General features: G+C 44.3%; 1 long non-coding RNA gene across 1 annotated transcript in view; it reads left to right on the top strand.

The window, feature by feature from the left end:
* The first annotated feature begins 5,481 nt into the window (after positions 1–5,481).
* The window catches only part of LOC308570324, a 37,141-nt gene continuing 14,929 nt past the window's right edge, over positions 5,482–27,693 (top strand). Inside the window, exon 1 of the long non-coding RNA XR_014001125.1 lies at positions 5,482–5,529. This is a non-coding gene — a long non-coding RNA (uncharacterized lncRNA). The remainder of the gene's footprint in view (positions 5,530–27,693) is intronic.

The raw sequence follows: 27,693 nt of genomic DNA, 5'->3' as shown, positions 1-27,693 counted from the left end.
TTCCTTGGAAGAGATTCAAGGCCAATTGAACAATCTATGGCCTTTTAATACCGGGGGGGGGGGGAATTGTTTTTGCTTGTTACTACGTTACGTATTTTTGTGTCTTTATATAGTAAACCACCAATCCTCGGATGAACAACACCATATAAATTTAATAAATAATAATAAAGCCTGTCTCTCCCTATGGGAGAGGGTTGATTTATCACATGGGCAGGAGTGACCAATCACATAACAACAGCCTCCCTCTACACTGTGGGCATTCACTTTTTCTGGGGCGCATGCATTGTCTATCACATGTCAATTGAACATGCCTAAAATGGTCGCCGCATGTAATGCCCTCTTCACTTTGGAACTCCCTGCCTATTGGGCTTATTTGCTGTACTCTTTTCAGTGCCTGCTAAAAACATTGTTGTTCAAACAATTGTTCGGATGCTTAGAAAGCTGAGGTAATTTTAATCTGCTTTCATATTTTAACTTTAATAGCACGGTTGTGATTTTCTCTTGATTTTACTCTTTTATCTTTTGTAAACCGCTTTGAGGTTTGTTAACAATCAATCAGTGTATAAATTATATGAAACAAATAAACAAACAAGGACAATGAGAAGACAATTCACACAAAAGGAGGGCAGGGGAGAGAAGCATGCCCCCTAGTTTGACAATCAGGGAGCCTGGTATCTAAGCCTGCTTTGTAAACTAATGGTTTTGAGTTTCACTTTGCCATTCCTCATATCAAGCAGAGTGGCTGGGGAAACCCAGCTAGATAGATGGAATAATAATAATAATAATAATAATAATAATAATAATAATAATAATGCAATGGTTGAAACACTATAGACATGTCTTTGCCTCTATGCAATCAGAGGACAGCCAGTAGAGGGAGCGACATGCTCTACAATTGCAAAACTAAGATTGACAGGAACATAGGAAGATTACCAAGTCAGACTGTTGATCCATCTAGCTCACTGTTGTCTATAGTCCCTGGCAGCTGCTCACCAGGGTTTCAGACAGGGAGCCTCTCCTAGCCCGGCCAGGAGATTCCACAGACGTACAAAATGCGCACCCTGCTCGTGAGTTACAACCCTTTACAGGATTTCAATCACAGAATTGTGGAGCTGGAAGGATTCCAGAGGGTCATCTAGTCCAGTCCCCTGCAATGCAGGAATCTCAACTGATTAATGGTTGGATAGCTTGAATTGGGGACTCGGGTGGCAGTGGGATGCAGGTGGCACTGTGGGTTAAACCACAGAGCCTAGGACTTGCCGATCAGAAGGTCGGCGGTTCGAATCCCCACAATGGGGTGAGCTCCCATTGCTCGGTCCCTGCATCTGAGAACCTAGCAGTTCAAAAGCACATCAAAGTGCAAGTAGATAAATAGGTACCGCTCTGGTGGGAAGGTAAACGACGTTTCTATCCGCTGCTCTGGTTCCCCAGAAGCGGCTTAGTCATGCTGGCCACATGACCCGGAAGCTGTACGCCGGCTCCCTTGGCCAATAAAGCGAGATGAGCGCCATAACCCCAGAGTTGGCCACGAATGGACCTAATGGTCAGGGGTCCCTTTACCTTTACCTAGCTTGAATTATGGTGATGGCAAACACTGAAACAGTAGCCGTGCAACAGGCAGAGTCTGGGTGCTGTGTGAAGAAGAAGAAGAAGAAGAAGAGTTTGGATTTGATATCCCGCCTTTCACTCCCCTTCAGGAGTCTCAAAGCGGCTAACATTCTCCTTTCCCTTCCTCCCCCACAACAAACACTCTGTGAGGTGAGTGGGGCTGAGAGACTTCACAGAAGCATGACTGGCCCAAGGTCACCCAGCAGCTGCATGTGGAGGAGCGGAGACACGAACCCGGTTTCCCAGATTACGTGACTACCGCTCTTAACCACTACACCACACTGGACTCTGTGCACTCCTCAAGCCAACCAGGAAGCAGCTGGAGAAAAGCAGGTAGTGATTTAATTCAAGAACAACTTGTAAATGGATCATTCTCAAATGCCCTTGTTTTAAGGATCACCTTCACCCTTACCAGCTTAACTGTGCTTTGAGGTCAGGCCTGAGAAATATGGCCTTTTTTGTGTTGGCCCAGTGAGTTTAAAGCATCTTCTGCCAGGAAGAACATATCTGCCCTCTTCTTTGAAGGCCTTCAGAGAGGCAGAAAATCTTGTTTATTTCAGGCTGTATTTTCCAAAGACATCCTGCAATCCCACTGTTCCCCACCACCCCTGGTTTACATGGTCTTTTTGGCATCTAAATTAAATTTGTGTGAGGGTATTTTTTTAAGGGGTGTGTGTGCTTGACTGCTTTTAAATGGCACAATGCTGGTTGATGTTATTTTATGTCAATGGTTGAGTCTCGCAGTCGTATATTCTTCCCCTCTGATGATTTTTCAAATCTTTCCGTGTTTGCTGCTGCATTTTAATTCCTTGTAGAGGCTGCCTTGCAAGGTCATCTGCCTTAAAAGCTGGCTTATAAATAGTTTTTTCAAATTAATTAATAAATGGCCAAAAGTGCTCATTGCATTTTGTAAATTAAAAGAGAGAGAGAGAGAGAAGGAGGAGGAAGAGGAGAAGAAGAAGAAGAAGAAGAAGAAGAAGAAGAAGAAGAAGAAGAAGAAGAAGAAGAAGAAGAAGGCGACTGTGAAGTTGGAGGGGGTTGGGGGTGGAATCATGCTGTCAGTCTCCCTGTTCTGTGGACCATGCCTTTGGATCATCCACATCATGGACTTCTGAGCCAGAGTATCAGTTTGAGATCTGTCTGCCACTTGTGCTAACCTCATCTCATTATCCCTGGAACAGCTGCAGATTCTTGCCCCCATGACTCTGGACTGAAAGCACTGGAGAGCTTAGCCATACCTTTGGTATGCTTTTAAGAGATCAGATGAATTCATTCACAGTCTAGAAAGCGCATGGGGGAGGGGAGGGAAGAGTCGAGAGTAAGGAACGGTCCGCTGACGTAGTTTAGGGATTTGATGAGCAGGCCACCTGCTCCCGGGACCCTTGTCTGTGAGACATTTGAGCCTGTGAATTCAGAGACGACACTCCACTGCCTTTGAACTAATCTTGCGAGTCTGGCAGCGCCGTCCAAAGGAATGTGACCTCGGGGGGTGGAGATCTAGCCCAAATACCTTGGCAGGGCAGGCTGAAGAGACATGTTAGCATCAGTGAAACGCTGAGTGAAATAGGAAACATAAAAATGCTTCTTACATGGGATAGATTTGTCAAACGCAAACCGCAAATGCCTTCTGGTACACCGCGGCTGAGATGCAGATGCCATTCCCATGTCTCACAAGGAAGATTCCAGCCTCAAGGCAGAAAAAAAGCAGGTCAAGTTAAGGAGGAGGCAGAAGGTGGTCGTTCCATAAATTGCTCCAGGTGGTTGTGGTGCTCAGGGAAAAGGGTAAAATTTGGGAGTCAATGTATTTTGCAACCAGGACTGTAGTTAGAATGTGGTTTCCAGTATCTCTCCAGCATTTTGAAAACATTTTCCTTTGACAGGGACTCAAGAAGCAGGAAATGGCTGAAGCCGGGGTCCAACCATGCAAGTTCCTTAAGGCTCTCGGTGCATAGACCTCAGACGTTATTTTTTTTAAGCACTTGTGCCACGTCAGGTCTGTATGAAAGACCAGAGCTTGTGGAACAGCCATCTTGTGTGCTTGCCTGAAGTGAACCTGGGAGTAGGCAGTACATTTTAACAGGAGGATCACATAACCTGAGTTTTATTACAGATGTCAAGTTCATTGAAGTGAGGAACAAAGAAGGTCATGTGAAGTGGCTACAGGCCTCTTGCACAGTATGAAACAGGTAAGAAACAAGCTGAAATTAGTTACCAGTCCTGTTGTATTTGTCATATCACTCAAGAAATGTTTTCTTCTCCCAGAAGAGGAGAAAGTAGAGGATGAAAAGGAGGGGCTGACAGATATTCTTACAGATAAAAGTGCATGCCAATTCTTACCATTTTGTATAGACTACTACACATCCAGAATGTTTCAGTAACCAGAATTTATGGAAAATATAGGAACTGATTAAACTAGCATCACTGTTAAAATCAGAGGTTCCCCTACCCCGGTTCATAAAAATCCCCATGTTGTTTTTTAGACTGGAATCATGCCCCCTCCTTTTTAGGCATCTGAATTCCTTAAAACTCACTAATATATCATTTCAGGCTAAGAATCACCTAAATAAGAGCATCAACATTCATCTGCAAATGTCCTACAACTGAAAAATCTACATCTAATTCAGGCACTGATAAGATTCATCTGGGATTGTCATTATTCAGGTATGAATCCTGACATTCCTCAGTTATGAACGTGTTTATATAATTATTATTTCACAATGTATTATTTTGTTATAACAAGCTTCTGGTATTGTATACTCCCCAGGGGTGGGAGATAATGTGTGCAGATATTTCTTCTCCCCTTTTCACAGAACCCATTGCAGTTATGAGCTGCCATAACCCATCAGCAGTGAAGCCCAATGCCATATACCATCCACAGCAGAGCCTGGAAGTATCTGAAGGGAGATTATGCACCTAGAACTACACTAGAGGTGTAAGAAGGCATCCTTTTCTGTTCTGTCCCATATTCTTTGCCTGCAGCACTGTTTTGTTCCACTGCAGCTTTGTCTTCCACCAAAGACTACATTATTTGTCTCGCTGCCTGCTGTTGTGAAATCTTGCAAATTATATTGCCATTACAGTGGTACCTTGGTTTTCAAACGTAATCCATTCTGGAAGACCATTCAAGTTCTGAAACGTTCAAAAACTGAAAACTCAACAGCCGACAGCTAGGCCTCAGGATCTTGCACTCAGCGGAAGCCGCGTGGCATGCTCGACTTCCAAGGCATGTTCGAAAACAGAAGCTTTATTCGTAAACCGAAATGTTTGTCAATGGAGAAGTTCGAAAACCGAGGTATCACTGTACATCATTTTACCTCCTCCACTTCAGTGTATTTGTGCTTGGTTCTCCAGTTGTACAGCTAGGGAGAGGAAGGTGCTCCAGAAGGTCATAACCACAGCCCAAAGGATTATTGGTCATCCTCTCCCATCTTTGGAAGAACTGTACGGTTCCCGTTGTCTTAGGAAAGCAAATAACATCCTGCAGGATTCATCTCACCCGGGACACGGTCTGTTTGCACTACTGCCTTCTGGCAGGAGATATAGAAACATCAAGTCAAAGACAAATAGACTGAAAAACAGTTTCTATCCAAGAGCTGTGGCCTTTTTGAATGCTGTAACTCGAGAGCCAGTGTGGTGTAGTGGTTAAGAGCGGTAGACTCCTAATCTGGGGAACCGGGTTCGCGTCTCCGCTCCTCCACATGCAGCTGCTGGGTGACCTTGGGCCAGTCACACTTCCTTGAAGTCTCTCAGCCCCACTCACCTCACAGAGTGTTTGTTGTGGGGGAGGAAGGGAAAGGAGAATGTTAGCCGCTTTGAGACTCCTTAAAAGGGAGTGAAAGGCGGGATATCAAATCCAAACTCTTCTTCTTCTTCTAGTGTGACCTGGGAGTTTGATGGGTGTGGTGTGGGTGTGGCTGGAATGTGGTTTGTTTGGTTGTTGTTGTTGTCTTGCTTTTGATGTTTTAAGGGATGGCATCCAATTTCGTTGCACTTTGTACAATGTTGCACTTGTGTAATGACAATAAAGAATCTATTCTATTCTATTCTATTCTAAAGGAAATGTAATGCAAATGAGAGAGATATTTAATCAATTACATATAGTTTGTTGACCGAAAACAACAACAATAGGGAATGCTGATCCTACTCACTGGATTGATTTCCGTTGCCTACGTGGCACAAATAAGTGATCACCAACAATTTCCACTCCCATTTCCTTTTCATAGAAATTCTCTGACATCCCTAGGATTGCCAGGCAGAAAAACCGCATATGTTTGGCTGGTTTTTGTTGTTGTTAATATATAGCTTTGAGCTGCGCTCCATCCTGGACTTGCCTGAAGGCCCTGGGCTCTAACCTCCTCTCTGGACTGGATGGTCCCACCAGTAGGCCTTGCTTAGATACCAACATCTTTGTCTTCAGATGTGTACAACCCTACAGTGGCAAAGCTAACTTAGGGGGACTGTCAGAAATCTTGGCCTGCACCAGGAGTAGGTGTAGCCCTCCAGATGTTGTTGGACTCCAACTCCCATCATCCCTCAGTATTGGTCATGTTGGCTGGTGCTATGGGAATTGGAGTCTAACAGCATCTAGAGGGCCACAGATTCCATCTACCCTATATAGTGGTACCTCGGGTTACAGACGCTTCAGGTTACAGACTCCGCTAACCCAGAAATAGTACCTCAGGTTAAGAACTTTGCTTCAGGACGAGAACAGAAATCGCGCGGTGGCAGCGGGAGGCCCCATTAGCTAAAGTGGTGCCTCAGGTTGAGAACAGTTTCAGATTAAGAACCGACCTCCAGAATGACGTGCCCAAGGATTAAGGCTTTCTGGGAGATGATTTATAATGAACTGAAAAGGGTATTTAAATATACCGTATTTTTCGCCCCATAAGACGCACTTTTTCCCCTCCAAAAATGAAGGGGAAATCGGGGTGCGTCTTATGGGGCGAATGCCTGCAAGCCTCGCGCGCCCGGCAGGAGGTCCCATCAGGTGCGCGAGGCTTGGGGCGGCAGCCTGTCGCCCGAAGCACGGGGAGCCCTCTGGAGGGCTCCCCCTGCTTCCGGCGAGTGTCTGCAAGCCTCGCGCACCCGGCAGGAGGTCCCACCGGGTGCGCGAGGCTTGGGGCGGCAGCGGACTGCTTGCGCGCACCTAGAAGCTTGGGGCGTGCTGAGCTCAGCGCAGAAGCTCCGGGTGCGGGAGGCTTGGGGCGGCAGTGGACTGCTTGCCGGGATGCAGAAGCTTGGCGCGCGCTGAGCTCAGCACGCCCCAAGCTTCTAGGGGCGCGCAAGCAGTCCGCTGCCGCCCCAAGCCTTGCGCACCCAGCGGGACCTCCTGCCGGGTGCGGGAGGCTTGGGGCGGCAGCGGACTGCTTGCCGGGATGCAGAAGCTTGGCGCGCGCTGAGCTCAGCACGCCCCAAGCTTCTAGGGGCGCGCAAGCAGTCCGCTGCCGCCCCAAGCCTTGCGCACCCGGCGGGACCTCCTGCCGGGTGCGGGAGGCTGGGGGCAGCAGCGGACTGCTTGCCGGCATGCAGAAGCTTGGCGCGCGCTGAGCTCAGCAAGCCCCAAGCTTCTAGGTGCGCGCAAGCAGTCCGCTGCCGCCCCAAGCCTCGCGCACCCAGCGGGACCTCCTGCCGGGTGCGGGAGACTTGGGGCGGCAGCGGACTGCTTGCCGGCACGCAGAAGCTTGGGGCGGGCTGACCTCAGCTTGCCCCAAGCTTCTGGATTAGCGCAGGGGTCCGCTAGCCCTGGGAGAGGCGCCCGGCTCTCCCACGCTAGCGGAGACCTTGCCGGCACGCAGAAGCTTGGGGCGCGCTGAGCTCCGCATGCCCCAAGCTCCTGGTGTAGCGCAGCGCACCTGGGGGGGAAATAAAATTTTTTTCCTTTATTTCCCCCCCTAAAATCTAGGTGCGTCTTATGGGCCGGTGTGTCTTATGGGGCGAAAAATACGGTACCTTCCTGAAGAAACCAGAGGCCTTTCTCCTGGGCATTGTCGGCCAATTGGTGCCAAAGAAGGACAGAACAACAGCAGCAAGAATACTTATTGCAAAGTATTGGAAGACGCAAGATCTACCCACCCTGGAAGAATGGCAGATGAAGGTGATGGACTACATGGAACTGGCGGAAATGACTGGCAGAATCCGAGACCAGGGAGAAGAGTCAGTGGAAGAAGATTGGAAGAAATTTAAAGACTATTTACAGAAATATTGTAAAATTAATGAATGTTAGAATGATGTTAGAATGAAGTTAAGTGGTTTAAGCAGCAATGTTTTAAAGGTGTATGAAAAATGGATTATTAACAGGTGAGAACTCAAAGTTATATTATATTAAGTTAAAGGATTAAGATAAAAACAAAGAGGGAAAGAAATTGCTGAATCAACTAATTAAATTGGAATACAAAAAAGGGAGGTGTGAGGAGGTCAGGGAAGCAAGGATATGAATATATGATAGGGAAAGATTGATGTGTTTTCTCTTTAAATGTTTTTTTATATTTTTTCTGTATTTTGCATTTTTCTTTTTTTATTTTTCTTTTTGTCTTGTTTTCTATTCTTTTTACTTATGTAATTGTTTTTCCTTTGAAAACTTAATAAATATTATATATATATATATATAAAGAACCGACCTCCAGAATGAATTAAGTTCTTAACCCGAGGTACCACTGTACAGTGCCCTGAGTGAAGAAGTGCAAATTATGACTTATTATTCTGAGGCATATGTCACATGGTGTTGTGAAGGGAGGAGGTACAATAAGAAACGTATGGTGCAGTCAAGAAAGTGTAACAGGATGCTGCCCTGTTGGAAACCCTGAAGAGCCACTTCCAGCCAGTGTAAACAACAGTGAGCTGGAAGAACTATTTTTTAAACTCAGTATAAGTCAATGCTCCTGTATTCCTATAGTTTGTATTCTCTTTCATCTCATATTTAGATTCCATGTTCATGTAATTATAATAAAAAGCTAAGTATTCTGACTGGCTTTACTGAGCAGTTACTGCCTCAGAGGAACAGCATGATCTGTAGTCAGCTAGAGAATACTAAGTGCAATGGAGGATCCCCACAAATAACATTAACGATACTTTTGTCCGTACTTCAAAGCATTGATGAGCAGATAGGAAGCTAACTCTTTTCTCAGTTGCCTGTGACCATTTGATGAGATTATTTAGCTGGGCGGTTTTTTCCTGGGTCTGACCAGAAAAGAACATGTACCAGAACAATCCCTTTGAATTATTGCGGGAGTCTTTGAGAGAGAACTATTTCCACGGCATCTGTGGTGGAGGAGCACATGATAAATAAATTCATTCTGACTCATTGTGGAATGGGAATCAATATTATTTGATCTCGTGTGATTCACTGGAGACTTTTGGTCAATTAGCTGTTGCAGATGCTGTTTTTCATCCCCAGAAATTCTGAGTGTTTGGGAAGCAAGAAAAACTCCATACACGTGTCTATTAGTCCTACAGATTCCACCCCCCACCCACCCCTGTTTTTATGCAGCTTAAATTATGAGGTTTCAGTAGCTTCAAAACTCTGTGGGTGCTCACATTAACTTATTATGAAGTTTAGATTTACAGTGCACTGAAGAAGGTGAAAAGCTTTAAATTACCACATTTGCTGTAACAGCATCATAAACATCTGCTCAGATGACACTGCCTAAATGATTGGGCTTATAGTGCTCTTGTTAACTTGATTTGAGACTCTACTTAGAACATATTCCTTCCAGATTAGTGGTTCAATTTTTAAAGCCAAACAGTGTTGATGCATTATACCCTATAGTTCTACAGAAGACGCTTCGAGATTGTTATTAATTGATTATGCATTCTGACCAAAACAGAGCAGGTGACTGACATGGGCATATACTGAGTTAGAGAGAGCCGGTGACAGCAGTCAGCCGGCAATAAATCACACCGTGCAAGTTGGAGTTAACACTTTATTAACCAAAGCACGATTGTCACAGACATGGCGGAGTGTCAGGCCTATTGAGCAGAGCAGCTCGTGCCTGGTAGGTCTTACACCATAGATCAGTTGCCAAGAAGGAAAGCCCTCACCTACCCACAACTGACTAAGCCCCCTCCTCTCTGGGGTTTACCCCAAGCAATCAATGGTCCCCATCAATGGACCCCCATCAATGGTCAACCTTATTATCCCTCATCCAGCAGGTGGGCTGGATGAATTCTGGATACATACCCAATGCCTGTCTAAAGCTTGCTTACATCTGTAATAAGTTGTGGCCTCATTTGATCCCAGCACTGGTGTCCTGTGCCTCATTTTATGTCTTAACTGTGTGTCCCACCCCCCATCCCCCCATGGCTTCATTGCGCTTGGGCCCACAACCGACTGCAATCTCAAACACATTCCCTAAGGGGGAAGTCCCATCGAGCACAGCGGGACTTAATCGTGAATAAACATACATATGGTTGTGGAATTGGAAGTCCATTCTCCTGCGTGGAAAACGACAGATGAAATTATGGGTGTGCAGCAGATTCTGAAGAGTCCCAAATGCTGAATCGAAGTACAGGATTCTGGGCTTGTCTGAAGCAGATGACGCAGAATCTGTGCAAGCTGGGGAAGCAATTGAAAGGATGGGGATAGGAGAGAGGGAGAGAGCTCCATTGTGATCAAAGTGCAGCTTGTAATCAAAGGGAGTGATTTTACCATGGCTCTCCAACCCCGGTTTTTTTCAGGGAGGAAATTTGAAGTAAACAAATAGCTTTGCCCTCACATCTTTCTTGCTGTTCACTAGTTCTGCTTCTGAGGCACAGTTATAGTTGGCGGCTTTTGTATTACTTGTGTGTTTCTAGCCACCAGTACCCGTTTACCTCATCCCATCCCTGTCCCTCATTTGCCTGTCATTTCTTCCAGATCCTTGCAGTCCTCTTTCATTTATTCCTTTTGATTAAATCTTGCTGTTGTTTGCATTTTTGAGCCTACGTGTCGTTTGCTTGTTCTTCTAGTGTTTTTCCTTCTCTCCATATAACAGTTATGGTCTGAGGTGCTTTAAGTTCAATGCACAGTCTGTTTTATTTAACCGGTCACAAGTGATTTTATTTTATATATCAATCCTTTCCTGCCATATTATAATAAGATACTATAAACTATATACTATAATAAGATAATATAAACTAAAGTTGTCTGTGTGTGTGTGTGTGTCTGTTTTGCACACATGGTACTGCTTCTTGCACAACCCTGCCAGATGGGTGGGGAATAAATAATAATAATCATTATCACTAGTGTTATTCTATTCACTTATTTTGCCTCAAGTGATTTTATTTTATTTTATCAGCCATCGTCTGCATTATGATGAAATCTGCATTGTTTGTATCTGTTTTGCATGGGTACTACTGCCTGTAACTAGAATACAGTGCTGCTTTGTGCACAAATACTCCCTCTTGTACACAGCGATGCACCACACAATATTGTTGTTTTGGTGTTTCTGGTCACAAGGCATGCATGGCCTGCTAGTGGCAAGACACATTGTGCCCACAGAACAGTGGCGTAGCATGGGTTGTCAGCACCCGGGGCAAGGCAAGTAATTTGCGCCCCCTAACCCATGGATTTTAGTAGGGGCAGAGAGCTGCGAGTGCGAGCGCCCCCCCAGATGTTGCGCCCGGTGCGGCCGGGCCCCCTGCACCCCCCACGCTATGCCACTGCCACAGAGGCAGATGTGGAGGCCATGTGTTGGCAGTGCTTGCCCCTCTGCCAACTCTTCACTGCAGGCAGCAGCAGGGATGACATGCCTCAACAGAAGATTGCCCTCCCCTATGTTCTGAGGTTGGCAGCTCTGGTTATGGAAGCAAGCCCACTTCTGCCACCATCACCACGGCTGCTTCTACTGCCACTACTGAAAGGGCCTTTTCTGTAGAGCATGAGGCAGCCCTTCTTCGCTGATAGTTCCTCTGACTGAAACTGGATGTCACCAGTTAGAAGCTGAGATTGAGGAGGCGGTTATAGAGGAGTTGTTTTGGATATTTACCATTTACCTGAGCCCTTCAAGACTTTTCTTGTCCTCGGTCTTGACTGTATTTGGAATATGGCGTCGCATTTCCATGACCACATTTAATTTTCTCAGAGACAGGTGCAGAATTGCATTTTGCAATGCAAACAGACTTAGGGGAAGTGCCAAGGGTCTGTATTAAAGTCATCTACTAATAAGAACATCCCAGTTATAGAAGCCAGACATAGTATTCAATACAGTGTATTGGAAATTTGTAAAAAGAGTGCACTAATATCAGTTCCTTAAACTGTGAAAATCCTTCCCTCCCTTTTTCCTATGAGTGAAACTGGCCATACCTTTTACCATAACTTGATTACAATTTGATAGGGGAGCCTGGGGGCAGATGAAATTGCCTTAAGGGCTGGATCTAACCCATGGGCTGCCAGTTGGCTATTTCTGGGAAATAGGATATGATTCATATTATGCAATGATGAGACAGCAGTTATGCTATGTGTCAAAGAACCTTGTCAATAGACATTCATATTTAGCAGAGTGTTGCTGATTGTGCATAGTTTTAGAACAGGAAAGATTAATAATCAAATTATTAGTGGAAGTACATATAATCTTACTAAGCCGGCTATATGTCTAGTTTTGGAGCATTGTAAGTGAAAAAATGTTTCCATGATACCTTGTAGCACTGGTGCCTCTGAGATCATATTATTAGCAAAATATGAAGGGGATTGTTAATTAGTCCATACAGGCAGGGACCACCAGGACACCCACTAAATTAAGCGGCTACATATTTTCTTGACATTCTCTTGCAACAGATATTGAAACAGTGAGATGCCTTAATAATTTTGATCATTAAAGCCAGTGGAATACTGCAACCTTGATTCCTTCTGAACTAAGGTTGGGTCCACAGTGTGCAGAACGAAGTGATAAGGAGGTGGTAAAATGCTAAGGCAGTATCATTGTGGATGACAGGTTAGAGATCCTCGTCGTGAATGCTCCCCTGTGTTATGTTGTTGTTTAGTCGTTTAGTCGCGTCCAACTCTTCGTGACCCCATGGACCAGAGCACGCCAGGCACTCCTGTCTTCCACTGCCTCCCGCAGTTTGGTCAAATTCATGCTAGTAGCTTTGAGAACACTGTCCAACGATCTCATCCTCTGTCGTCCCCTTCTCCTTGTGCCCTCCATCTTTCCCAACATCAGGGTCTTTTCCAGGGAGTCTTCTCTTCTCACGAGCTGGCCAAAGTATTGGAGCCTCAGCTTCAGGATTTGTCCTTCCAGTGAGCACTCAGGGCTGATTTCCTTCAGAATGGATAGGTTTGATCTTCTTGCAGTCCATGGGACTCTCAAGAGTCTCCTCCAGCACCAGAATTCAAAAGCATCAATTCTTCGGCAATCAGCCTTCTTTATGGTCCAGCTCTCACTTCCATACATCACTACTGGGAAAACCATACCGTTAACTATACGGACCTTTGTTGGCAAGGTGATGTCTCTGCTTTTTAAGATGCTGTCTAGGTTTGTCATTGCTTTTCTCCCAAGAAGCAGGCAGGGCCCCTCTGTTAAGCACCCCGTGAATAAAGAAACTAGGAGTTGGCAAAGCTTCTAACCTACTCCTTTGTCCACTCTTGTGTTCTTTTCTTCAAATTGTGTAGAGTTTTTAGCATTGGGAAGCATCCAATTTTTTTTTTGTAAAAATCCCCTAAGGGTGTAAGGAGGCAATGTCTTCCATCCTGTCCTTTGTCGCAATCAGTTCTGCTTCCGTTCCACTACGGTTCATCTTTCACTAAAACCTATGTTATTTGTCTTGCTATCCACTATGGCTTAAACTTATGTAATTAATTTCAGTAGAAAGGAATGCCAAAACAGTGCAGAAAATAATGTAATTATTTATGTGACATTTGTGGACTATGAGAAACCACAAAACAATTAACACTTGGATTAACTTGATGGTTCCCCCCCCCCATTCCTGACATTGGATGAACATGAAAATTGTGGGAATTCCCACTCCCATTTGTGACAGAATTCCCTGACCTCCCAACAGCTTCGACCTGCTATCTGACATTATGCAATTTCTTCTACCATCTCAGTGTCCTGAATATGTAGACCAGGCCTAAATTAAAGGCTTTGCCAAGTATTGCAAGATGTAATTTCCCACCCTCCCTTTCTTATCTCTCACTTTCAATCTCTTGCACAAACAACATGTGGCACAATGTCATTACACCGTGTGTCTCACTGACTCCACCTCACATCACTGGTTAGTAGAACAGGATGGTGTAAAAGTGTCATATCACACGTCATTTTCATTGTGCTACAAGACAGCAGAGAAGAAGAGTGGTCAATGAATTAGACTGAGTGGTCAATGAATTAGTGTCTCAATTGTACAAAATGTTAATAAATGTCTCTTTTCGTTCCAACCAAGGTCAAAGATTCAGGTGGAAGCTTAACTAGAATGCCCCATTGGAAGAAGAACTGTGGAGCAGGTTATGGACTAAGGCTCCATATAAATCACTGTTAGCTCAGAAGAAAGAGCTCTCATTAAAACTGGCCCATGGCTAGTATCTTACCCTGAGGCAGCTCTCATTCATATAATTAGGCAGTTCACCCATGTATCGGAGACAGTGCCAAGTCACTGGCACCTATAAACACATGTGGTAGAAGTACCCTAAAATTGCATATTTCTGAAAAAAAAAGTATTTAGTGAGATTTCTTTAATAGCAAGAAAGACCACCCCTCCCTCCCTCCCTCCCTCCCTCCCTCCCTTGAGCTAGTTCTTTTAAACCTATATGTATATGTGGATAGAAATCAAAAAATATGAAGAACTCATTAACAGCAGCAAATGTGACAAAATTCTAGAAGGCATTTGATTTAGACAATATAGATTACCAGTAATTTAAAATCTGGAATATTGCTTTCCTAGGGAAAAAAAATCCCACCAATTGAAAGCAGCCTGGGGACATACTACAAGAGAGCGATTTTCTGCAATATGGTATGATTTTATTTTGTTTACAAATGAAGAAGTCTGTGGCCGTATGGTCCCTCTTGTTTATTCCAAGGTGTGGATTTTGTGAATGTATGTTTAGGCAGACATATGCTCTTTATATTTCTGGTGGACTACTAGTAATGAGGAAGCAATAAAAATAATGTTGTTAGTTTTACATTCCTTCATTTTTTTCATTTGGCAATTTTGAATTCCTTAGTTGTTGTTTTTTTAAAAAAAGTCTGCTTGCATGGAAAATTTTGTATTTGACTTGTCTTCTCCTGCTGGATCTTATGCTACATATCACTCCTGTGATTTATTTATTTATTTTAATTTTTTACTTGTATGTAAAAATTTCCCTTGTGAAAATTTACAAATTTTAATAACCCCCCCCCCTCAATAGCAAATGCTATTTATATTTGCGTATTGAGGCCCCTTTACCACCCTAAAGTGCAAATAACTAGACAACACATGAAATATTGGTTTGGGATGAAATATGGTCACAACTTTATCGGTTACAGATGTGAAGGTTTGGCCATTGGCATTGTGGTAAGCAATGGCATATGTCACTCCCACCCATCCTCTGGGAGTGTTACTTAGGGTGAAGCCAGTGGAGGGGGATGCCCTATGACCTACATCAAATTGGGGCATCCCCCAAGTTGTTCCCATTAGAGGAGTGGTATGGCCCTAGCCACCATCTGGGCATCGGACAAGAGCCACTCTTCCTGGATCCTTTTAACAGGATATCTATTTAACAGGCAGAAGCTACAACCCTCCCTGCTCCACCAAGACTAGGCTTACCCAGTGCCTATCCGCCTTACATAGTTGTGACGATTGCTATGAAATAGGCAAAAATCCAAAACAAGGTTGTACCATCCGCAAAAAGAAAACCCTAATCTGAGGGTGGTTGGTTGGGTGGGAGAGCTGGCTTGGCAATAGGGAGGCCAAAAGGCTCCATAGGCTGGGAAATTATCCTTGCCCTGGGCGTGGAGCCAGGTGAAACTATTGGTCAGTTGGCCCCGCACCCAGGGAAACGCCCACTGATTCCTGCCACCGTTGGCCAATTTGACAGCAAGGGGGTGATCCGGCCTGCAATAGGCCAGTTCACAGAGGAGGCCCAGGGCTGCCTGCAAAGCCGCCTGCCCGAGAAGGGGCGAACAGACTTGGTTTCCCCATGCCCCGCATATTTCTGACATTGGATAAGCATGTGTCTTGTAGGAATTTCCGCTCCCATTTCTGACTGAATTCTCTGACACCTACAAGGCTCCCCCTCTCTCACGTCAGCTGACATTATGCAGTTTATTCTACTATCTCAGTACAGTCTGTGTATAAAAAAGGTAAAAGGACCCCTGACCATTAGGTACAGTCATGGCCGACTCTGGGGTTGCGGCGCTCATCTCGCTTTATGTGGCCAGCATGACTAAGTCGCTTCTGGCGAACCAGAGCAGCGCACAGAAACGCCATTTACCTTCCCACCAGAACAGTACCTATTTATCTACTTGCACTTTGAGGTGCTTTCGAACTGCTAGGTTGGCAGGAGCAGGGACCAAGCAACGGGAGCTCACTCCATTGCGGGGATTCGAACTGCCGACCTTCTGATTGGCAAGTCCTAGGCTCTTTGGTTTAACCCACAGCACCACCCACCTCCCTCACTCTGTGTATAGACCAGGTCTAAATTAAAGGCTTGCCAGGTCACATAAGATATAGAGAACAAATCCCACTCCCCATCTCTTCTCCCTCTCTTTCTTGCACTCTCTTGCACAAGCAATACGTGACCCAGTGCCATAGCACCAAATGTCCACTTCACATTATTGGTTGGTAGAAAAGGATGATATAAAAGTGTTGAGTCACATGCCATTTTTATTGTGCTACAAGGAAACAAAGGACAAGAGACACCGAATAGTCACAATGCCATATCTTGCAGTATTTAGCTTGGTCCTAAGCCAGCCTCTGCCAGCCTCAGGCTCCCTCTGGATGTTATGAACCACGACTCACATCAGCCCCAGTCTGCAGAGCCTAACGTGAAATGTAGCCCAAACATCCAGAGGGGACTAATTTGGTAAAGCCTGTCCTAAGCATTCCTCCTCTCCTGCGGAGTAATTATTTCACCATGTGCTTGCTTAATGAAGCCATTCTCTGGCAGTTAATATTGCCCATCAAACTTGTCTCAGAGGGGAAGCTGTTATTTGATTACATCTGATGAACGCAGCCACATGCACGGTCACTGTTTGTCGCTAGTGATGCCGTTTGATTTTCGGATCCAATATTGCTGGCAGATGCTGGTTCAGTTGGTCAGCTGTTTCTCACATGCACCCCTTTCACCTAAAACATCAAATTGGAAAATCTCTGAAGGGTGCAAATCGTTGGAAACAATGCAGTCTTACTGAAGCTGGAGCTGTCCAACCAGAGCTTTTGCTTGTGTTCTGGCTGCAAAATGACCCATGAGCTCCACACAGGACTTTTGAGAACTCTTAAAAGATGCGCTGTGACAACTCACTTCCATACCACTTGATTTGTATCCTAACATGGCAATGCCACCAGTCAGCCATTCACAGAGCAACCCCTCTAAGTGTGCTCACAAAATAACTCAGACTGTTGCTTTGACCTGCAGGTGACATGCACCAGAAAAAGAATAGAGGAATGACAACACGACACAGTGCATCTCTTCTGACTCACAGCAGTGATCTGATAGATGTACCAGAAGCTGGAACTCTGGCTGGGACCAGAGGCGAAAGTGGGCAGAACAATGAATGCATAGTTTTGCCTTTGCATGGCCCTCTCTGCCAGTGTGGTGTAGTGGTTAAGAGCGGTAGACTCGTGATCTGATGAACCAGGTTCACTTCCCTGCTCCTCCACATGCAGCTGCTGGGTGACCTTGGGCCAGTCACACTTCTCTGAAATCTCTCAGCCTCACTCATCTCACAGGGTGTCTGCTGTGGGGAAGAAAGGGAAAGGAGAATGTTAGCTGCTTTGAGACTCCTTATGGTAGTGATAAAGTGGGATATCAAATCCAAACTCTTCTTCTTCTTTGTTCAGGCAAAGAGTCATTCTCAAAAGTCAAAGACATCTCCTAACAATGCAAATGCACTGCAGGATGGTGTGAAGGAAAGTCAGTAGGGGGGTGACTGTGGAGAGGAGGTGGCCTCAGGAAAGTGTCATGGGCAAGATGGAGACCCTTGGAGAGGTGCATTCAGATTCTAGGACCTCCACCCCTGTCCTAGAGAGTAAGCTTTATTGAACTCAGTAGAAGGAAGAATGCATTCTCAGGCTTGCACTGTTTGAGATTTTGTGAATACCTCAGGTTACCCGCACACCAAGAAAAGACACCAAGAAAAGACGCCCTGACTCCACAATGTATTCAGTTGTATCCCCTTCTGCATCCTTGTTCTATAGAGTCCTCAGCAAACCTGTGACTGAAAGGTGGCATAGATTTCTCTGCAGAGACTGGTGAAGTAATGTGAATTTTGTACAGTGGTACCTCGGGTTAAGAACTTAATTTGTTCTGGAGGTCCGTTCTTAACCTGAAACTGTTCTTAACCTGAGGTACCACTTTAGCTAATGGGGCCTCCTGCTGCTGCCGTGCCGCCAGAGCATGACTTCTGTTCTCATCCTAAAGCAAAGTTCTTAACCTGAGGTACTATTTCTGGGTTAGCGGAGTCTGTAACCTGAAGCGTATGTAACCTGAAGCGTATGTAACCTGAGGTACCACTGTATTATATTTAGGCAGGAAGGATTTAACATGTGCAACTTTCAGGAAAGAGCTGGTGTTGGCAGTGGCAGCAATAGAGAGTAAGTTCTCACAGCTTATGCCAGGTAAGCCCATAGCCTGGCAAGTGCTTGCCTGGCTTGGAGAAGGAGGTGTGAGGGCTCTGACAGGGTCCTAGAGTCCTCCCCCTCCTCTTCAAATCTGGGCAACTGCTTACCAGGCTTTGGGAAGGAAATTGGGGGACTCTAGGACCCTGCCATGGCCTTGTGCCTCCTTCCCAAAGTCCAGCTTAAGCTGCTGCTGGGGGCTGTGGGGAGGGCATCAAATGGCCTCACTCAGGGTGGCATATTACCAAGGTCTGCCTCTGTGGGGAAGACTGGCGTAGGTTATTATTTTATTTTCTCTTGGCTGTTCATTGTTTAGATTTCTGATTTCTGCAAGCCTCCTTGTGGAATTTCTAAAGTCAAAGGGTGACTTTATTATATTATAGAGAGGTCAGGCTCTGGATATTAAATAGCTCTATTTCTTTCTGTGTCTCTCTGTGTTTCACTTTTTCGGACTTATTTTGTTAAAAATTTGAAAACCATTACTCATGACAATCAATGGGGGAAAATGATTCAATAACCTTCCCAGAGTCTGTCCTAATGTGTCTCCCTGGAGACCATGGTGAGCACAGCGGTAAATTGATTTTAAAGAGAGTGGAGCATTTCTAACTTCTTTTAAATGCAGGATTGGCTAGAGTTTCAAGCTTCTAGTTAACAGGGTTGGATAATGCAGGGCCTGTAGTGCTGATTTAGTACAAGCATTTCTAGCAAGGGGAAGATTCCATTATCATCTGCTTTCTTGGAATTCTTCCTACTGCACAAAGAAAATCAATGGCAAAGTGAGCAGACGGATGGGCTAAATGAAAAGGGCAAAGGGTAGCTATTTGATTCCCAATTTTGCACCACAGCAATGACGACTCTCTTCTACTGCCTGAAGAAATAAATGCCTTGTTTTCTTATTGAATCAAGCTTGGAGCTAGAGGGATAAGAGGTATCTATGCAAATAGCTCTGTACTGGTAGGTAGGAGGGTTTGTCACAACCTGTTGCAAAGTCATTCCTTAGCATAGTACCAGATGCTAAGGAAGCTACCCATTTTGTATTTTTACTAGGGTGTATTCTCTTGTCCTTCTACCCAGTTAAATGAAGCATCTAGCATGCTGACTGAGACCCTACCTCCCCATACACTGTCTCACCAGAATGGTACATGCTCTGGTTATCTTCCTCTTGGACTACTGCAATGCGCTCTGCATGGGGCTACCTTTGAAGGTGACTCAGAAACTGCAAATAATCCAGAATATGGCTGCCTGAATGGAGACTGGGAGTGGCCCATGGAGCCATATAACACCCAGTACATTTCCAAGCACAATTTAAAGTGTTGGTGCTCACCTTTAAAGCTCCAACGGCTTCAGCCCTGTATACCTGAAGGAGCATCTCCAGCCCTATTCAGCCCAGATACTAAGGTCCAGCTCCGAGGGCCTTCTGACAGCTCCCTCACTGCGAGAAGTGAAGTCACAGTGAACCAAACAGAGGGTCTTTTGGCACCTGAAGGCAGCTCTATATTGGGAAGTTTATAATGTTTGACATTTTGTTATGTTTTACATGTGTTGAAAGCTGCCCAGAGTGGCTGGGGCAATCCAGCCAGATGGGTGGGGTAGTAATACTAATACTAATACTAATACTAATACTAATACTAACACTAACACTAATACTAATAATACTAATAATGTTCTGCAGGCCTGTATACCATGGGTGGTGGTTCTTTTTCCCTACTGCTGACCACCAGCCACCACCAGTGCTTCTCTGAACAGGTAGGTATGGATGGACAGTGGGGACCGATAGCTGAAAATGAAGGAGAAGCACCATCAGTGTCTGAGCCACTCTGGGACACACACCTGGCCCTTTGAACATTATCTCCTGTCTTTCCACTGAATACCAGAGAAGGTTTTCTTTTTTAAAGGACTGGCTGCGTAGCATTAGCCAGTTGGGGGAAGAATCCTGCCTCCATACAGCTGCCTCCATATATCTGCCCTGAGCATTGTGACTGCAGTGGGAAGGTGAGGTATACATCTTCTAGATGTTAAATGGATAAGTATGGACACGAATCATACCTTGGCCATGAATAAAATCCACTTGCTGAATAACCCAAAGTTTATTTACTGGACTGTCTCCAGTGGTGACAGTCTCGGATGCATCATCCAGTAGATGTCTGGGTCACATGTATAATGCTTCACTCCAGTGGCATTCCATGGGCTGCCAGTGGTAGGTAGAGCATTTGTGGTGCTTGCATACAGTGGCGTAGCATGGGTTACCAGTGCCTGGGGCTGTGGGGAGCAGGGGGTGGGTGGGAGGGAAGCAGACAGAGTATGCATGCACATTCAACTGCCTAATGGAGTCTGCATCATCCAGGAGATAGCAGCTGCAGAGATAAGAAAAGAAGAGTTGTTCCATTGTCTGAACGGCCACTTCCTGGTTCACAAGGAGAAGCTGTTTTCAATAGAGCCAAGCAATGGAAGTATTGAGGCAGCACCAGATGTTGAAATTTTGCACCCCTAACAATTTCACACCCAGGGCAAGTTCCCCTGTGCCACTCCCTACACTACACCACTGCTTCGCTCAAAATGTATATTCAATATCAGAGAAGCGCTGTAGGTATATCTAAAACCCATAGCTCCCCTTGTTGTCATTCATTGGTGTCCATCCACAAAGTTCCATCATGACGCATTATCAGTGGAAAGGATGGAGATAAAATTCTGCATGTTGTGGAGAAAGGAGACAGAGAGATTATTCTCCCTCTCTCATAATAGTAGAACTCAGGATCATCTGAATGAAGCCGGATGTTGGAACATTCAGGGCACATAAAAGAAAGTACTTCTGCACACAGCACATAGTTAAATGATGAAATTCACTCTCATGAGATGCAGGTATGGCCACCAACTTGGATGATTTTAAAACAAGACTAGACAAATTCACAGGTGATGAAAGTTAGTGGCTACTAGCCATCATGGCTACCTTCATTGTCAGTGATGATATGTCTCTGAATATCAGTTGCTGGAAATCACAAGTTGGGAGAGTGCTCTCGCACAGAGGTCCAGATTGTGGGCTGCCCATAGTTATCTGGCTGGCCACGTTGAGTACAAAATGGAGGACCAGCTGGGTCTTTGGGCTAATTCAGCAGAGTTCTTCTTACGTTCTTAAGAGATATGTATTAGAGGTATAGGACCAGCTGTCAGAATACCACCGATTATAGGCTTAACTCACATCTGTGATGCAAAATGTTAAGACTCAAAAACAAAACACCCTTCACCTCCTAAAATGTCTTCATATGAAAGACCACTGGTAATGTGTGATAAAAGCACATGACTTGCAAGCAGATGGGGGAACAGTCTGCAACAGATCACTGAGAGGACATCTGCTAAGTGCCTGAGTGAAAATAAAGCTTGCAGACAGGCTGCAATTCTGTCACCAGCATTTTCAACATAAATAAATGATTTTTATGTCCTTAATATTTTCATTCTGTGGCTTTTGTTACGGCTCTTCTCCAATCTCATTAAGCGAAGACATTTTCATTGACAAATCTAAGCCTTATTCTAGCCTCTCCAGGTTGTGCATGTGAGTGTGATGCTTAAGGAAGTTACTAGAGACCTTTAGGCTTGGCTCAAAACTTTATTCACAAATTTTGTGCATGGGCGCGGGGGGGGGGGAGTTGGTACATTTGGTGGTGGTGGTGAAATCCAAAATCCACAGTAGGGTACCTTCATTAGGACCAGCTAAGTCATCACAATTACCTAAGGTCCAAGTTCTCCAGAACTCTTATTTAGCCTGGATTTTAACCAAAATTAAGGGAAGAAAAAGAAACGCGGGTGGCGCTGTGGGTTAAACCACAGAGCCTAGGACTTGCCGATCAGAAGGTCGGCGGTTCAAATCTCCGAGACGGGGTGAGCTCCTGTTGCTCGGTCCCTGCTCCTGCCAACCTTGCAGTTCGAAAGCACGTCAAAGTGCAAGTAGATAAATAGGTACCGCTCTGGCGGGAAGGTAAACGCTGTTTCCGTGTGCTGCTCTGGTTCGCCAGAAGCAGCTTAGTCATGCTGGCCACATGACCCGGAAACTGTACACTGGCTCCCTCGGCCAATAAAGCGAGATGAGTGCCACAACCCCAGAGTCGGTCACGACTGGACCTAATGGTCAGGGGTCCCTTTACCTTTACCTTTAAGGGAAGAAAAGGAACAATTGTTCAGCCTTTTCTCTCCCTCCACTTTCTTTTGCCAAAAATCCACCATGAAGGAGAACTCTAAAGTTTGTTAATTACTTTGTGACAGTTTCATTGGCCCTTATAATGGCAATACCGCAGCCCCAGTGAGGTATATGTCAAATGTTTCCTGCAAGGTACACCACCAATTCCCTAGCCCAATAGGCAGATACCTGCATCAGATACCAGTTTACTGAGTTGAACACATGTGAATTCCGAGGATGCCCGACTGAAGCAACCCTCTAAGATTCAAAGGTGAATGATGGAGTAGAATATGAACTGATGATAAGATTTATCTACTTGCACTTTGACATGATTTTGAACTGCTAGGTTGGCAGGAGCTGGGACCAAGCAATGGGAGCTCACTCCATCGTGGGGATTCGAACCGCCGACCTTCTGATTGGCAAGCCCTAGGCTCTGTGGTTTAGACCACAGTGCCACCCACATCCTGCAAACTAGAACCTTAGTTGCACTCAAAAAATTCCACCCTACCTATGGTAATAACACTGAGGGTGACATTTTACCAAGTATTGGGTGCATTGTGTGAATTTTTACAGCAATTCGGGGGAAGTTTTTTTTTTTAAAGAAAACTTTCAAAAAATGTATTACAGAATTCTTTTCTAAGGCACTTTGTCCCTGCTCCCGGCAGCATGAGTAGGTGTAGCCTGGTGTTTTAGGTCTGGTCATGACACCCATGAAGAGTAGTCTCAAGTCACCAGCACTTTTAAAGGATGGTTTACACACCTTTCCAATCATCATTGAAACTGCCCAAACAGCATGGATAACCTAAACAGCATAAAACAACATGTATTCAGCGTGATCTTTTATGTGTGCAGGAACAACATGTTCACCTTGTGGAAGAACTCCCTAAAACCTTTTGAAGTATCACCATTTTGATACAGTTTCAAACAATTTCCCCCGTGAGCTAGTTTATGGCTAATATAACCTGACACGCTTAAAATGCTTCACTGAAGCACTATTGAAGTACAGTCCCAATAAAGATAATTATTTTGGCAAAGCACAAAGCATTTCTGAATGAACCAATGAAGCGTTCAAAGAATATAGTGGTTGTGAAACATATTTTATATATATTAAATATATAGACAGATTGAACGGTTTAAAAACATGAATTAATGGTTTTCAAGGAAGAGCTCCTCCAATCCTATTTATACCAGGAAGTAAAAGCCTGCATGACTTACAAATAATTATAGCTCTGCATGTTATATAACTATGTTTATAGGTATATCGTCTCCTGCAAAACAGCACAACAGAATAAGTTTCTAAAGTTAAGGAAAACAGATGTTTATTTTTCCACATCATCTGTACATGTCACAGAAAACTGCCACAGCTTGACTGACCAGCTATTAATAGAAGCCACCATTAGTCAACAATTGCAAGCAGAGAGTGACAGCCTTCTCCTTCTCCACCTCCTCCAGCCTCCATCAGTCTTGAGTTCTTTTGCTTGTTACCTTCACTTTAAAAAGTTGAGTTTTCTGCTACTGAGGGTAATGGAGATAAGCTTTCTCTTGGGGTCCCCCCCTCCTCCTCTTCTTCTTCACTTATATTTTGTGCTATGCAGCAACACTACTGCATTCTGTTGCAAAAAGGACCTGTGGTGTGGGTGCAATTGCACCAGGCTGGAAGGAGGAGGAGTGTTAAATATCCACATGCATATGATAAATTAAGTAATTAATCAGTTGCTTGATGCATGATGGAAGTTTGCCTGATGGGAGCAAATGCTATCTGTACTCCACTTTCTAGATGCCTTCCCTGTCAGACTTAAGTGTCCTCACTCTTCCTGAACAAATACTTGCATTTCCCATATACTGTGATCCAGTCATTGGACCCACAGAGATCAAATATTCTGTTGTGCTGTTTTGCAGGAGACCATATACCTATAAACATACTTATATAACATGCAGAGCTATAAATATTTGTAAGTCATGTAGGCTTTTACTTCCTGGTATAAATACGACTGGAGGAGATCTTCCTTGAAAACCATTAATTCGTGTTTTTGAACCCTTCAATCTGTCTATATATTTCATATGTATGTATGTATGTATATATATATATATATATATATATATATATATATATATATATATATCAATATCATTTGAGGAGGTGTATCTGTATCTGGCTCCTAACTACGAACCTAGATTTGAGGAGTTCGGGGGTTGGGCCTCCACTTTAAAGTGGCACACAAAGTAATCAACAGTATTGTCTTATACCAGACCCTGAAACATTTCTCTGATGAAAATAGGGGCATCCTAAGGAAAAGTGGGACATTTCAGGATCAAATCAGCAGACCCTCCTAATGTCCCTATTTTCCATGGACATCCCTGATTTAGATAAGCCATCCCGGTTTCTGATTTGATCCTGGAATGTCCCACTTTTCCTTAGGACACCCCTATTTTCATTGGATAAATGTTGTAGGGTATGGAGTTATCTAACCCCCGAGGCACCTGAAGACAATCCTGTATAGGGAAGTATTATTATGTTTTTATATATGTTGGAAGCCACCCAGAGTGGCTGGATCAACTCAGCCAGATATGTGGGGTATAAATAGTAAAATTATCATTATGGAATGGGACCATCCCTGGAAAATAGGGACACTTGGACATGTCTACTTAAAAGTAAACCCCATTGAGTTCAATAAGGCTTACTCTGTGGCATAGGATTGTCTCTCTAGTTATGAACACACAACACTTCCCAAGAACATACAGGAAGCCAAAGGCTAATTTAGTCCAGCATCCTGTTCTCACAGGCTGACCAGAGACCTGTTTGCAGATTTATGGATTTGGTTTATTCATATTCCATATGACATATATCCAGTGGTAGCAACTCTAACTAGAGCTCTCAACACGATTGGCTTTTTGCTAAAGTAATAAGACCTTGATTTAGGTGGAAATTTCAGAATGCACTAACCACCAGTAGGCAAAGTAAGAAAACAAAGTGTGCCTATTAATTAAGAATAGTCAACAATTTATTTGTCCACCAAGTCTGATCTTGGAGGTTGGTCTTATAAGACTAAATATATAGGATTAGGTATAGCTGATGTGAGTCACTAAAGCAGCACTATAATTATGCTGCAACTGTTGACATACTGAAGCTTTGAGAAAGCCAAGAGAATGGTGGCCATTATTTTAAGTGAACCCCTCACTCTGACAATGTGATCCTATGCACTGCATTCAATGAACCAAACATTTGCAGGATATTTGATGTTGTTTGTTCTATGCCGCTTAGTTGTGGTTGTGGTGAGAAGCCCATGGTGCTTCACACGGACAACTGTTACTTCCCTCTTGCTGCTATCCAATAGGAAGAATGTGAGTCTGTTTGATACAGTGATGAGGTGTAGGGCAAAAGACTCTGGTAGATAAACCAAAATTGGGTCTTCCCTTTGCATCATGGCTAAAGAGAGTGATTCAAACCTATAATACAGCCCTGTGGAAGGGACCAGGTGATGCTGGCTTAGATCTACAGAAGCATCCTCTGATGGAAGAAGGTTTTGGAAAGCCAGTCCTCTGTTTCTTCAACATATTCTGTTCTGCTTTCTCAACTATGAGACTGTTCATGAACTCTTTTTTCTACGTCTGTCCCTTCCAGGATTTGTGGTGAGTTGGTAGGAGATACAGGGACTTCTTCTGTTGCAGCATCCAGAATGCGGAATTGACTCCCGTTAGAGATATTGCTAGCCTCCTCCTTGACAACTTTTATATGAGCTCTGAAAGCAACTTTGTTCCAGTGGGCATTCTCAAGACTGAGCCACTTTTAATGTGATATTTGGCCTACTTCTGATTCTAAGTTCTGAGTTTTTAAAATGCTGCTTTGATTATTTATCACATTGCATATATTGGTTACTGCATTTTTAATGTGGCAAACTGCCTTGAACGTATTCTCATATAGAGAGGGGACGTAAAACAAAGTGGCAGATTAGGCAAGAAGCTTCCTAAAGCTAGCCGGATTTTAAAAAAATAAAATCCCAAGCATTCTCAATGTCAATCTTTAAAATGTATGTTTCTAGCACTTATGGACAGAGAGAGAAACAGAGAGAAAGAAAGCCTTGGAAATATGGCTTCGGTTGTCCAAGAAGTAGAAGGCAAATAAATAATCCAAATGTTTTTATATTAGTTTGTATTTTATCATTTTAAATCCAGAGTCACGGTGTTGAGGTTTATGACTCACAGCAGAGAACTCGGTACTTGAAAAAAGTTAAACTTTGCATGATTGAATGTGTATTTCTGGATTTGACACACCGAAACTTTTTAATATTGTTTAGAGAACAGTTAATTGGTTTGGAAAGAAACGGATACAGGCACCTCTAGGGAGATGGAAAGTCAGGCATTATCGTTGCATAGTACAAACAGACTACTCAGTATTTTGTGTGTGGTGAACAAGAATTGAGAATCGCTGCTGTAGACGTGGGCGTCTGTACTGGCAGCACAGCCAAGGAATTAGTACAAGTATCTGTGCAGGAATTAAAGGAGGGTTGGGGTCCTATGGCCCTCCATCAGCCCCAGGCAACATACCCAATGATTAGGGATGTTAGAGTCTAACAACACCAGGAGGGTCACAGGTTTCTCACCCCTGGATTCAAGAGATGCTATCTATACCTCTCTCTGTGTTAGAGCAACCCAGGTCTTTTTGGCTAGAAATGTTACTGGCTGGTTGGTTGATTGGCATCTTTCTGTCTTGGGAGGCAATTGAAGAGTGTGCCTTTGAGAGTAAAGTCAAACCATTGGAGACTTACAGCGCCTGCTGTGGCTGTAGAGACTGATAAGGATGAGACATGTTTTATTGCAGGTGGGGCAGGTGAAGGGCATCTGGTTTTGCTGCTACAGGTGCGCTATGGTGTTTCTTCTGTCTGTGCTCCTTCCAGCCGTCGTTCCTCCTCTGGTCACTGATGTGGATACTGTCTGTCTCCAGGCACTGCAATCATCTGCCTTCATGTCATGTTTGCAGACATCTTTGTAATGCAGAGCTGATCTGAAGCAGATGCCTGAAGCCAGCTCCCTGTAGAGCATGTTCTTGGGGATCCTACCATCTTCCATGCTATGGTAGTACGAATTGGCTGGCAATGTGAGGTCACATCTTTATTTGAGACTCTGCCCTGCCATGTGAAGCCCCAAATCTTTCTGATGCAGCACATATGGAAGGTGTTGAGGCGTCACTCCTGATG

The sequence above is a fragment of the Podarcis bocagei genome (assembly GCF_964188305.1).
Source record: "Podarcis bocagei genome assembly, chromosome: 12".
NCBI classification, from domain to species: Eukaryota; Metazoa; Chordata; class Lepidosauria; order Squamata; family Lacertidae; genus Podarcis; species Podarcis bocagei.
The sequence above is the reverse complement of the archived record's forward strand: the minus strand, read 5'-3'. Positions and strand labels throughout refer to the sequence as shown.